The following is a 14,708-nucleotide window of genomic DNA, read 5'->3' on the forward strand; positions in this document are numbered from 1 at the left end:
TTCTGCCTCAGTTTCCCCGTCTCCAGTTACACAATTACGTTCACCTCCGGTGCTTTCATTATAAGCCACCAAAATTTTAACGGCCCTGAGTGACATTTTCGTAGCAACAGTAGCAGTGGTTCTGCTTTACGGAGGACCTACTGTGTGCAGGCATGACGTCTGGAGATGTGTGAGCTGTGTCTCCTATAATCCTCGCCCTGTGAGACAGGTGCCTTGGCTCCTCGGGGTGAGCTCCCGGCCTCAGTTCCTTCATCTGCCCAATGGGGATGATGCTGCAACTGCCACACGGGGTTGTTTGGCCATTAAGTGAGTCCATGTATATAAGCGACTAGAACGGGCCCTGGCACACAGCAGGCTCTATATAAGTGTCTCATCACCACGTGCATCTTGCATCTGGGGAAACCGAGGCTCAGAAAACTAAACCACTTGCTCAGTCTGAGAAGTGGCTGACCCAGGTCTTAAACCTGTGCGTTGGGATGCCAGCGCCCACTCTTTCACCTTCTGTTTGGGGGCCCCCGCCTGGCAGGGAGCCTGGTTTGCGAGGGCCTGCTTCTGCCCTGGACAGCGGCGTGGGATACCCCACTCTCTACGGCTTTGGCCTGTCCTCTCTTAGGCCATGGAAGCTCCGTTCCCACTCTCTGAGCCTCCGGGGCCCTGGAAATAAACTGCAGAGCCTGGGAAATAAATAAAAAATTAGCTCCACACTCCCAGTGTCCAGGGGCTACGGCAGGCGTTGCATTATTCAGGCTGTTTGGGTGTGAGCTGTTAGTTTTCTGCTGTTCTCGCCTTGATGGCCGCCCCGACAGATTGATGAATGAGCCAGTAAAACACTCAGGGGCCAGGAGGAAAATTCTTAATCATAACTCCCTGATGGTTGCGAGTGTTTTTTGTCTGCCCTGGCAGCTCCGGAGACTCGGCCTGGCCTGGGACCTCCCTCGCCTTCCTCTAATGAGGCTGGAGGTGCCAAGGGCAGAGTCATCCTAGCAACCGGCTGAGGGCCTGAAGCGGGGCTCTTAAGCATGGAGCTCTTCCTTCATTTTGTTTTTATGCTTTTATTATTAAAAATGAAGGTATAATTGATATAAAAGGCACACAATCTTCACTGTGTAGTCCGATGCATTTTTACATTCACGGACCTGGTATAACTGTTATCAGACTAAAGGGGTCTGTTTTCCTGCAGGCGTCAGAGCCAATCAGACGTGCACGGGGGTTTGCAGCAAAGAAAGTAAGGGCTCACTAGCTGAGGACGTGGCCCAGGCCCAGAGACACAGGTGAGCTAACGCCCGAAGACCTGGCTCCCCCACGGCTTCCAGGGGATGAGTTACACAGGGGACAAATCATTCATCATGGTGACTAAAGGAGTTGGGGTCAGGGTCAGGGTCGTGGTCTCTACTGATTGGTCAGTGCGAGCATAGCGGGTAGCTGGTCGACGCATCTGGTCCTGATGTCAGCGGTGGTGGCGCTTCATCTGGCTTCTCCGCTTGCCTGGGTCTGGAGCTAAAACACAACCGAGGCCTGGGTGTTATTTCAGTTTGACCGAAACTGCCTCTGGGGTCCACAGACATGAGGCTTTGTTCCTGCGATGGGCTGATGTGGGTCAGAACCTCATGTCCCGAGGCCTTAATGACGAAGGCAGTGGTCTGCAAGGGAGCGGGGGCACGTAGGCTAGGGAGCTGGCTGCGGCCAGTTTGAATAAAAAGGAAAGAAAGGCAAAAAGGTCATATTAAAGACGTAAAGTTTCTGTGTGGTTACATAACCAACCACTCAGCTCAAGACAGGAAACATTCCTATTCTTCCAGAAGGTTCCCTAATACCATCTCTTCCCCAGGCTTCTTTCACTAGCATTTGTTGTTTTAGGTTCATACATGTCATTGCATGTACTGATAATTGTTCATGTTTACTGTTGAGTAGTATCCCACTGTATGAATATGCCACCATTTTTAATCCATTTGTCCTATCGGTGGACATGTGGGACGTCTCCAGACTTTGTCTGTTATAGATAAAACTGCTAGAAACATTGGCACGCAGTCTCTGGGTGGGTGTGTGCTTTTATTCCTCCCGGGTGAATCCCTGGGAGAGAGATGGCTGTGTCTTAGAATAAGTGCCTGCTCAGTTTTATGAGAAACAGCCAGACATTCTTTCGAAGTGGCTGTACCTCTTAAAATTCCCACCAGGAGTATAGGAGAGTTCTTGCTGTCCCACATCCTCAGCAGCACTTGACATTATCGGGCTTTTCAGTTGCAGCCCTTCCGTGGGTACAAGTGTTGTCTCGTGGTGGTCTTATTCTTCCCATGTCCTTATTGGTCATTTGCCGATCTGCTTTTGTGCGGTATGTTGTCAACTCCACTTCAAGCCCCTGCAGCTCTGGCCTCTGCTTGAAGCGCCACCCCCGCGCCAACTTGGGAGCTGGCTGGCTGGTCTGGAGGTGCAAGAGTTAACACCTGGTGGGTAGGAGGGGAAACAGTGGAGATGGAATTTAGTACGGAAATGACACAGCTTCTCATTCCTCCTGGGGGCTGACTCAGAGGTCTGCTTCCCATTAATTCTCAGAAGGGCCCCAGTGGCACTGAGCCCAGTTGTCCATCAAGGTCACCAGCTCATTAACACACCCTTTATTTTGTTTCCCTTCCCCGTCTTACTATCCCTCTCCCTCACTTGTTCTTTCTGAGATGCCTGCAAACACTCTGTCTTCACTCAAGTGTTTGTTTCAGGATCTGCTTTGAGTGCAACCCAAACTAAGCTGAGAGACATCTCAGAGTTAACAAAGCAGGAAGTCCTTGGGACCAGAGGGAGGGGTGGTGTCACTGGTACCCAGGGGGTGGGAGCACCTGGATGAAGCTGGAATTACAGTGGGTTTGTCCTGGAGAAACCGATGCTGCCAAGAAGTCCAGCACTGTCAGACTCATGCTTAGAGCAGAGAAGGAAGGGGAGAAGCGCCCTGGCTCCCCCCCCCCACCCTTCTCAAATCTCCTGCCTGAGTTTCCCATTGGTGGATCCAGGCAGAACCCAGCTGGGGCAGGAGCCTGGGAGATGCAGAGCTGAGCTAAGGAAGGGCCAGGCCCCCACTACAAAGAAACAGGCCCAGACACCGTGGGAAGCAAGGGGCTTCTTCCTGGGGGCCTCCGATGACCCACTGTGCTTTCCCGGTGGGCTCTCAGACCACATGCAGGAACCACCCTCTCTGCTGCCCACCCAGCCCCACAAGGCTTTGTACAGGATTCTTGGTCTCTCAGCCACTGGCATCCTGAGCAAGGCATCTGTCCCTTTGTGTCTGGGCCTGGAGCCCCTTGTTCCTGGGCTTTGAGCTTTTGCTTTGCCAGGGTGGTGGGACACTTAGGTGTCAGTTGTCTGCGAGATTAAAACCTGCCCAGGTGGAAAATGGCAGGCGGAGTGCCAAGCAAAAGGATGCCTTCCCTCCGCAGCGGTAAGGCAGCCCTCTGAGCCGGTGCCAGGGACGCAGGATGTCTCTGCAGGCCAGGCCCCTGCCGGCAGATGGCATTGAGAGACCCCAGTGCCCTGCGAGGGAACGCAGGAGGAAGAAATGCAGACTGGGGTCTGCGTGCCCATCTGAGCCCACCCACTAGCGGGCCAAGTGACTCAGTGTGAATCATCTCAACTCCCCCCTCCCCCCACCCCAGCTTTGCTGTCTGTCAAATGGGATCAGGATGCCCTCCCTGTTCACTCTTCTCAGGGGGCGTGGAGCAGACTCGCGTGTAAAGACAGGGTCTGTTCACAGGGCGGTAAAAAACTTTAACTCTGGCCCCTGTCCGTTCTCCTAATCAGAAAGGTATCTTGGTGAGAAGGTGTGGCAGGATGTCCAATTTGTCTTTAGCACATTCGTGTGGTGGCAAAAGTCTGAAGTGGCCTCTTATGATTAACGATCGGTCATGAAGGTGCTTAATAAATGTTCGCTGGATGCATGAATACATCAACACCAGCCCCTTACCACTTATTCAATCAGATCTAAATTAATGTTAGGTAGCCCAAGCTGCTATGTCTTGTCCCAGCCCTTCCTACCTAGCTTCCTTGCCCCCTGCTCCCAGCATGCCGCGGGTACCTCCTGATGCCTGTCATCGTGCTGTCCGGCTGCGCTGTGGCGGGGCACAGTCCCCTGAAGGCCACACAGTCCTGTGTTCTGTAACTGGTTCCCCCACGGCCCCCAGGCCTTGCCCGGGCCAGCTCCTGCCTCTGAGCCACTCCCTCCCTCCTACCTCAGTGCCTGAGAGTTGGGGAGGGTCAGGCTAAGTGGAAGGATTGAGGGGAGCATTCTGGAAAGGGGGCGCTGCATAAAGGAGGGCCCAGGGGTGGGGACAAATAGGGACAAGATGGGTCTGATGGAAGCGGTGGTTAGTGATGGAGTGCCAGTTTGGGGCCAGGCACGGTGCCAAGCTCATCCCACACAGTCCCACATGAGCCGCTGTTTTGTCTGACGGTGACCCCTGGTCCTGGCTCATCCCAGTGGCACGACCTTGTAAGGACTTGACCTCGCTGCCCTGCAGTTTCTCTGGAGGGAGAACTGGGATTATAGTACCTACTCAGGGGCTTCTGCGGAGAATTAGGAGTTAATACGTGGGACGTGCTTAGAACAGGGCCTGCCACACAGAGCCTTCACTCAAGAGATGCTAGCTCCTGTTCGAGTCTCTGGGCTGGCACTGTCCAACCTGGGAACCACGGCCACGTGTGACTCTTTAAACGAATTAAAGTCCAGTAAAATTCACCATTCAGTTCCTCATCGCATGAAACACATTTCGCATGCTAGGTAAGCAGTGTTTCGGGGCGTGCAGCTGTGGAATGCATGCCTCCGGCTCTGGAAAGTTCTACGGGACGGAGGTGCTGGAGGGGAGGCTGGAATGGTGGGGACATCTGGGGCAGAACCTGGGAGATGGTGGGGGTGGAGCTGGCGGCAGGACTCTTTCTTTTGTGCATTTGGACATTTTTTAAAAAATTACGAGCATTTATAACTTAGCAAAACCCCAAAATGTACCTTACAGCAAACCTTTTTCTAGAGGAGACACTGAGGCTCAGGGAAGGTCCAAGGCCGCGTAGATTGAGAAAGTGGAGCTGCCGAGGCTGGAACCTCCTGTCTGATCTAGAACTTGAGCTCTCAACCACCAGACAGCTAGGCGGGGATCTGAACGGAAATGGAGATGCCCAAAGGCAGGCGAGGTTCAGCTCTGGAGACTCCCAGGACCTCCCTCCCTCCAGGAGTCCTGACCAGGGACCACCTCGAGAAGCCCCCAAGGGAAGCCCCCAGTCAGATGCTTGGAGTGCACATGGTGTGGGCTGTAGGGAAGAGCTCAGGCTGTGGGGGCAGATGGCGCTGGTTCAAGTCTGGGCTCCTGCACTTAATGTTCATGAGGTCTTGTGCCTCGGTCTTCTCATCTGCCAAATGGGGGAAAGAACCGTTCCACACTTACAGGGCTTCCGCAGGGCAACGCGAAGTGTTTGGCTCACAGTGAGCCTGTAATATTGCCGAGCTAATGTATTGTTCTTCTTACCATTTTATTAAACCTTCCAGAGAGCTGGTCCCTGAAGGAGGGATATGTGAGGGGAAGCCGTTTATGCTCCCCCACACCCCCGCCCCACCCCTTCAGACTTTTCTCTTCCCACAGCCCTGGGAAGGGTGAATGAAGAGGGGGGCAGGGAGGAGGAGGCCTGAAATTCCTCTCAATTATCGAATAGCACCCATCCCTGGCATGTCCCCCTTGGCCTTGCAAAGCGTGGACAGAAACACTCTGGTTCTGATAACAAAGGGTGTGACAAAACGCGGGAGTGGCCTCGAGGAATATTTATGGGCCTGTCACATGGGCAGTCTCCAGATTTCCCTGATAGTCCCAAGGTGAAGAGGCAATTTTGTGTCCACCATTAATCTTGCAAATACCGTATTTTTCAGACTATAAATACACACTTACCCCCTCCCCTGCAAATTTGGGAGGAAAACGGGGGTGCATCTTACAGTCTGAATGTAGCTTACCTGGCTCCCTGGGGGTGGGGGTACGGCAGTGGAGCGGGTTTCTGCCCCCTATTTTCCTCCTCTAAAACCTAGGTGCGTCTTAGGTTTTAGAGGAGGAAAATAGTCTGAAAAACACAGTAAGTGCACGAAGTGGCTGAAGCTGGGAGTTTTCATATTAACTGACTGGCTTTGGAACCGAGTTCAAATCAGACAGGGCTGGGAGCGGTGGGCCCACTGTGCTCACTTGGCAGTCGTGGTTGCTGTGTGGCGCGTGCCACTGCTGTGGCCCTGGACTGTTACTGCTGACGGTTGCTGCTGGGGCTCCCCACTGGGGCCAGGACTGGCATCCAGCACCCCAAATGGAAGGAGAAGGGGCTCCGGGGTCAGAGAACGGCAAGCTGTGGAGGACCTGGTGTGGCTCCTACGCCTGAACGATCTCAAGGCCGTAAAAGAGGGTGAAGCTTATACTTGGGGGACTAGGTTCAGGTTGGGGCCCCCGACTCTCCAGCTGTGGGACCTTGGGTCACTGCTCCTCTCTGAGTCTCAGGCTTGTCATCTTTTAGATGGAGATTATACCAATGCCTAGCACAGACGGTGATTGTGAGGGTTACATGAACTGCACCCTTAAATGCAGGCCAGAGTAGATTCTGCTCATGGGATGTGGTTACTGGGACCACAGCAATCTTGCCTTCAAACCCCAACCCTTCTGCAGTAGGATGATGGAAATGCACCCACTGACGCCCCACCCCTTAATTATACATATATTTGCATGCACATAAATGGCGTGTCATCTGTCCCTGACACCAGGGTGGGTAAAGGACTGAAGAGCAGGGCTGTTTGGGGGCAGGGGTGGGAGGACCCAGGAGGCACAGGGAACCTCGAGGGAGTGGGAGAGGACCGCTGGCACGTGCATCGGGCTTTACAGTGTGTCCAGGACACTCATGTCCATCATCTCGTGTGTCCACCTCCCAAGAGAAGAAGTGAACGAGCAGGGTCTGGCGACAATTGCTTTGCTACGTTTCCTGCCTTCACTTTTACTGACATCTCTGAAAGGCCGTCACCTCTCCCGCTGTCTCTCAGGCCATCTGCTCGGTGCCTCTTCCATCGCAGGCTTACTTCACATCTCGGGGCCTTTTCCGAAGCACAGTGTTTGCAACCACTCACTCAGCTGGTCACTCACGTTCGACCAGCCAGTTAAGTCGTCACACAATGAATCAGCCCATCATCTAATCAACCAGCTAGCCAATCAATCAACGAACTGACCATCTGACCAGCTAACTAACCATGAAATCGAGGAATTGAAGAACCAGCTAGCAATCAACCAACTGACTGACCAACCAACCAACTAATCAATGAACTAGTCAACCAGACAACCAGCTACTCAACCATTCAATGAGCAACTAATACATCGTTTAACCAACCCACAGACCAATTAACCAATCAAATAACTGCTAACTAACAAATCCACCAAAATATACCAGTTTGGGGCAAACGCCCACCACAAGACTCTGGCTTGACACAGGAGAGGGCCAGCTGCCTCCTGTCTGGGCCTCCAGCAGCCCTCCGGGAGGGGCCTCACTCTTGCACTGCCTCCCTGAGTAGCCCTGGGCCAGGCATTTTCTCTGTGGACCGCACTATCGCGGTGGTTTGCAAACTGCATTGCCTGGGGCTGGGGGACGCCTTGGGGGCAGGGGGCAGCCAGGTGGGCAGGTACTGAGATTGTCTTCCCTGTTTTCTACATTGGGATTTTGAGTAAGACTTTGTTTGAAGAAAAGTTAGATGTCTTTAAAAAGTATTTTTTATAAATGTTTTAGCCCTAAAGGCCAATGACGGTGTCTTTGTGGGTGTGGGGGAGTCATGAAGAGACCCTGGGCTCTGCACCTGGAGTTCCCAGTGGGCAGGACATGCTGAAGGACAGAGGCAGCCACCGCAGCCTCCCCAGGATGTGGGCCCTCTGAGTTCCGAGGCAGGGTGGCTGGGAGCCGCATGCATTGTACTTACAAAATATAACCAGAGACATTGAAGTTAAGAACAATCTAACAATAGCCAGGGGGGAGTGGGGTGGGGACAGTGGGTAGAGGGGATTACAGGAACTACTATAAAGGACACATGGACAAAATCAAGGGGGAGGGTGGAGGTGGGGGAGGGAAGTGGGTTCAGCTGGGGTGGGATGGAGGGATGGGGAGAAAAGGCAGACAACTGTAATTGAATAACAATAAAAATTAAAAAAAAAACAAAACTCTTAGAGACTTCCTATGTCAGTGAGGGGCTGGTACAAGTCACCCCTGACTGCATCTCCTCACCTGTTTCCAAGCACAGCCTGCTTCCCACCATCCAGGGCCAGCTGGAATGTCCAAACAGCTCCTGGCTGGACATGAGATGACCTTGGAAGCAGCACCCACTCTGAATTGATGCCCAAGGATCTTCGGCCCCAGCAGGGGCCGCCTATCTGCCTGTTTCTCAGTCACTGCAGCTGATGGAATAGAGTAGGAATGTGTAGGGAGACTGTTCATAAACTGCCAGACTCCTGGGCAGGGTGGGACTTCCATGGGGTTTCAGCTCCTAATAGCAGAAAAGCAGCCAGATAGGGCCCAGGGTTCTCCCGTCGGGGAGAAGGCCCGGCATTGGCGGTCAGGCGCTGGACTGAATCCCGCCTTGCTGTGAGACCTCAGGCAAGTCACTTCACCTTCCTGAGCCTCTGTTCCCTCCTCTGTAAGATGGGATCGGTCAGTGGTCACAGCTGAAAAATACAAGACCAAGAGTAGGGCACGTCTCTGGTGGGACCCCCCTATTCCCACTCCGTACTTCACAAATGGAGAAACTGGCCAAGCAGGGGATTTTTGGAAAAACTGGGATTATAATTGAGATTTGAGTTGATGTCTTTTTTCTTAACCCTGAGACATCTTTTCCTCTCTTTTCAGAGGCCGTTTCCCCCAGCAAGTTAGAACGCAGCCCTGCCTGGGAAAGCTGCTGGATCTGTCCAAGCCCCCAGGCCTGACTCCGGCAGCCTCTTGATCTCTCTAGCTCCCTGTCTTCTTAGCAATGCCCGCCCCACCCGCCATCAGGGCGTGGGTTTAGATCTCTCCCAGGCTGCACTGAACATCCCCAGATGGCCTGCCTGCTGATCCGAGGGGCTATCATTTATTCAGACGCGACACCCCCCTTCCTGATTTATTGGTGACAGGTCAGCTGTGTTCTGTAGGCAGCTACGGCTGTGCCATTAATTTTTCAGAGATTAAGAGCATGATGGGGAAGATAAATTTAGTGATTCTGGGCATCGTGGGAGAGCGGCTCCTAGGAGGGGCCCCCTCACCCCTTCAGGCTCACCTGGCAAGAAGTGAGTCCCTTTCTGCTGCTTTTCAGGGTGAGAAGTGCCTTGTAAGGAGGGGCTTTGCTCCCCGACTGGATGAGGGTCCTTCTGGGGTCACAGGGCAGCCTCACATGGGAATCACGGGCTGTCTGACCTGAGAGTCACAGGTGGTCAGAGCCGATGAGTCCTTAAAATTACTCGGTCAGCCCTTTCGTTTTACTGATGGAGAAACTGAGGCCCAGGTGGGGAAGCGACCTCGCTGCGGACAGACAACCGGACAGACAACCAGAGGGTGCACCCCGACTGCCCCTTGGTGCTCCCTTGGCGAGGCCTTTCTCCTGGGGGTGGGGCTTAGCCGCACGGTGGAGGAAGGGGATTTCTGAGGGGAGCTTACCTTTTTCTGAGCACCCCCACTTAGGGAAAAAGAAGCCAAAGTCCAGAGAGGACCTTTGACCTCTTGATTGTAAATTGCACAGGCATCCCTGATTTTGTGCTGCTTTCCTCACACCCACCTCAGTGCTTAGAACATAGCAGGTGCCACAAATGCTTGGGAGAAGAATGAATGTCAGCATTTCTGGAACCAGAGCCTGCACTGGGTCTTGGTGGCCAGTCTCGGCAACAGCGGCCTGGTGGCCCCACTGTCTGTCCTGTTTCCTGCCTGTTTTTCCCACGTCGTGATGAGCAGTGGGCGGGGAAACGAAATTCCCACAGGTGGGAGCTCCACCTTCCAGAGAGTGGGAATTTTCACCTAGGGCTTAGCTTTGGGCAGGTAACCTGCTCCTCCTGTTTCAGGGGGAGCCCACTGCTTGAGAAGTTACTCCGGATGCTCCATTGAGTAAGACAGGCTTCTGGGGACACATCTGAAATAAATCCCAGGAGGGGGGCCTGCGAGTTGGAGTGGGTGGTGGGGGAGGAGCGGCAGCCGGCTGGGTGGGGGGCAGTGAGACATAAGTAAGAGGCTGCAGAGGCTGTAAGGGTGGCAAAGGGAGGCCGGGGGGCTCCTTCTGTTTGCAGACGGTGCCTGGGTGATTTAGCACCAACTGAATGAAACGATGAGGACATTCCCCCTGGCGAGGACCCTGCCCCAGCAGAAACCGTGAGCCAGTTCTTGCAAGAGAAGCATAAGGTTGGTTAAAATGATAGCAACCAATTCTAGTAGAGCCAATTCACAAAGACTTAGTTGCAACGTAACAGACATTTCCTGAGCACCTACTGTGTGCTCAGCTCTGTGGGAATTAAAGAGACACAGGGCTGTGAATAGTTATGAGAATGGATTCTGTCTGGAGCCAGGCCATCCAGGTCTGAATCCCAGCTCTCCCATTTAATAGCTGTGTGACCTTGGGTAAGTCACTTAACTGAGCCTCAGTTTCCTCATCTGTAAAGTGGGGAGAATAGTAACAGGGTTGTTGTGAGGATTAGACAAGGTAGTACCACATATAGAACTTGTACATGTCAGCACGCAGCATGTGCTCAATAGTATTGTTCTATTATTACATAAATGATAGTGAATGTCCTGGGTGTTATGCAAATGAGGCTATAGGGACAGTTAAGGCCAAATTACAAGGGCTCTCAGCCCCTACTCGCAGGACCTCACTTGCCCTCAGTGTCTCCCCCGGGGTTTCCGGAGGTCTTTAGGGGCACTTCCCTTGTGTTCAGGAAACTGCCCACCCCCATTCTGCAGCTCTGAGCATCCTGAGGAAGTCCTGGCCCACAGGCCGTTTCATTTTCCAGGTAATGCCCATGGCCCGGTCTCTGCTGCAGAGGTTACGCATGGGCAGTCTGCGTGCCATCTGGGGCCCTCAGACGTATTTTGGTGGATGGCATGGTGTTATAATTTGAGCCAGCTTCCACAAGCCAGGAGATTTTGTATTTAAAGAAACTATATTTTTAGATATTTTCAAAAACGAAAGGAAGGTCTGGCAAATCTTCCCCAAATGCACAAATGGGTCTGCATTTCTGCCCGGCCACGAGGGGCTGAGCTGCGCAGCCACCACTCTACCCTGTTTGTTAGGGTGGTCGGGGACGTGGCTGTGACTGGGTTGGGGACCACAGGCTCCACTTGGCCCCAGTCCCGGGGCTCCCTCTGTTCACCTCCACCCTAGGTCCACCCGTTCCTGTGAGTAGCCTGGCCTCTGTAAGTATTCTGCACCCCCATCCATTCCTGCCTGGCCCTGCTGACCCCTCTGTCCCTTCCCCAAGAATTCACTCCTGCTTCTGACTTCAGCCCCATCCCTCACCCTTGGAGTGCAGATTCTAAAACAAATGCAAATGACTTGCTGAGGACAAGTGATTAATCAGACACAAAGTCTCAATCGCTGCAGGAGAGCCTCCCAGCCGCTTTGATCTCCGAGGCCCTTGAATTTCACTGCCTTTGGGGCTGCGGTGGGCAGATGGTCTACTAGTAACGACAACCCAGCAGCCCTCTCCCACCCCACCCTCCTCTCTTTCTTCCTAAAATTTGCCCCATACTCTGGGATGTGTGGGGGGTGGGTGCTGGGGGCTGTGACAGGATTTTGGAGCCTGGGGGACCCGCGTCCACATCGGGCAGGCTGCATTTGGTCCTTTCCCCATGCTCGGTTACGCCTCCGGGGGCTGCACAGGACCGTCAGAGGGGTGGAGAAGCGGTGGGGAGAAGACACAGGGCCTCCTGACCAGGAAACCTTGCCGCCCACAGGCAGTTCTTGGCCCAGCAGAGATGGGAGGGGGCTGTAAGAAGGGCAGACTCTTGGGCCCCAACGCAGACCTGCTGAGTCAGAACCTGCATTTTAACTGAACCCCCCAGGGGATTCGTGTGCCCAGAGCACTGTTTGGCTGGATCTGGGCTCCGGCACACATCTGTTGAAAGTGGGTGAAGCCTTCTGTAGTGATTCTTAAATGACGGTGGGATCTGATTCTTACCACCCCCGTCCCCCCCTGCCCAGTGCCTGGCTTATAGTAGGTGCTCAGTAAGTTTTTGTAGATTTGAATCTTCTACAGGAGTCAGGTTTCCATGCAGTTCTCAGCCTTGGCCACACACCTGGACTGCCCTGGGGAGATTTAAACATTAGTGGTCTCAGGCCCCGCCTCCAGGGAGTCTAATCGAGTGACCCGGCATGGCCTGGGCGTGACCTGGTCATGGAGAGTTGGAAGCTCTCCAGAGCCCCAAGTGCAGCCCCTGTTGGGAACTGCTATGTTGGTGCCTATGATAAAAATTCTGAGTGGTCAAAATCACTCTTTCAGCCCTGATTGGTGTGGCTCAGTGGGTTGGGCATCGTCCCACAAACCAAAAGGTCACCAGTTCAATTCCTGGTCAGGGCGCATGTCTGGGTTCCTGGCCAGGCCTCTCACACATTTCTCTCCCACTCTTTCTCCTCTCTCCCTCTTTCTCTAAAAGTTAATAAATAAAATCTCACAAAGAAAGTATCTTTAAAAGAAAATCCCTCTTTCAGATCCCACAGGGAGGCTGATGTTGGAGACCCCACTCACCATCTCTATTTTTCCTCGGTGTTGGGATTGGATATCCATGTCCCCACTAAAGACCCCACCTGGCTCGAATTTAGGGGCCGAGACACGGGGAACACATGTCTTTGAACGCAGGGATCACTCTTGGGTGATGCCCCGGGAGAGATGCTTGCGGGGTGAGGGGTCGCCCAGGGCGTGAGAGCTCGTCCTCTTAGATGGATGCCCTGCCCTTTTAGCTTTCCCTCTTCTCCCACCCCTTCTGCTTAATTCCTATTCCTGCTTTAGGTCTCAACTTGGTCACTTTCTCCAGGAAGCCTTCTGTGACTAACCCAGGGTTGGCAGGTTTCTCTGTTATATGTTTGCAAAGAATGGCGCTCTTTTTCACAACGCAGTTGGCAGACACTCAGACGTGTGAGGTTGGGTGCGATGTCTAGCGCCCCCTTCTGGACAGGAGGCTCACTGGGGTCCTTCATTGTATCTGCAGGGCACATGGTGGTCTCAGTTAAAATGGCAGTGAAATGATTGCTCATATGACTAAATGAGTGGATGAATGAGTAAGAGCGGTTCTGCGTGCACAGGTGGTTGAAGGTGTCGCAATTGAGGAAAGGGTTCTTCCTTTCCATATGGCTTCTGTGTAGATGTATTTTGTCCCGTTTCCATGAGGGACCCTGTGGTGTGCAGTGAGGCATGGCTGTGCTTCTTAGTTCCATAATTTTCCAATAATTAGGCTTTCAGGCATGTATGTCTTGTGGTTTGAATATGATTCAGTTATAGCTCTGTTGCTAAAGTAACCGCATACGTAAGCCCTCAAAAATGCGCTTTAATAGTGATGGGCTACTGTGAATTTGTGCTATTTAGGTAACTTGCAATATACTTTCAGGGCAATATAATTACATGGCTGGGTTACTTTTAATTTCATGGGGCAGCGTTGCTCAAGCCTTCGTCATTCCAGTGCCACCTTTTGGATTTTTGCCCTGCTTATGTACCGCCTCTACGGTGTCATGAATTTAATATATATATATATTTAAAATCTCATTTAAAATGTCAGTAAAGGTACTCACAAAAAATATCAGTAAATGTGGCTCAAAAGGAAATTTTAGAGGACTACAGTAAATAGAAAACCAGTTATGTTATTGCTTTTTCTCCAAGAGCAGGTGACCATACACTAGCTCCCACCCGGTCAACAAGGAAAATGAAACAATGTTATTAAATGTTAGCTAGATGCAGTTGCCTGCCCACGGCTCTGAGGCTAATAATGCCTGTTCTTTGTGTCAGAAAGGGAGATTGGGAAGTGTTGGAGAGGGTGTCAAAGGCCTGTTAGCACTAAATTGAGACTTTTTCCTAGGCGCAATGAGAAGGAGTGGGAAAGAATCGAAAGAGTATGATTTCTGCTATGATTCAATATTTATTTAGTATCTTGTTCGTATTCCAGGGCATTACTCTAGCATAAGAAGTCATCTGTATGAGCTCATAGTTTGCTCTTAGAAAGCCAACAGCAAGCTTGGTGTTTCCGCATCACGTTGGTTTCCTCCGGTTCTTTCTTCCAGCCAAATCAAAAGGGTTGAGGTTGAGTGAGTCTTAATTAAGGTCTTCTTTTCCCCCCCACCTAAACTGTAAAGTGAAGAACTCCTGACAAATCACAGGTACCTTTGAGGGGCAACTGACCAGGGTGGGAACCCTGGTTCCGCTACTTGTTTGCTCTGTGAACTGGGGCAAAGCTCGTCACTTCTCTTAAGTCTCCATTTTCTCCTCTGGGAAATGTGCATAATAGTACCGGTCTCAAAGGACTGACAGAGGCTTATGAAAACAGTATTATATGTGAATCCCCCACTCGAACAGGACAGGTGGTCTGTAATTGGTAGTCGTTGTCCATCTTGTAAGCCTGAGAGAGCGGGACAGGGTCTGTCTGACTCACGGCTGCGGCATCAGTGGCTGGCACCTGCTCGATGCTCAATAAACACCCTCATGCTTGACCTGGTGTGGGGTCTCAGCGGGTGGGGATGC

Source organism: Desmodus rotundus, chromosome 7 (assembly GCF_022682495.2).
Source record: "Desmodus rotundus isolate HL8 chromosome 7, HLdesRot8A.1, whole genome shotgun sequence".
NCBI lineage: Eukaryota > Metazoa > Chordata > Mammalia > Chiroptera > Phyllostomidae > Desmodus > Desmodus rotundus.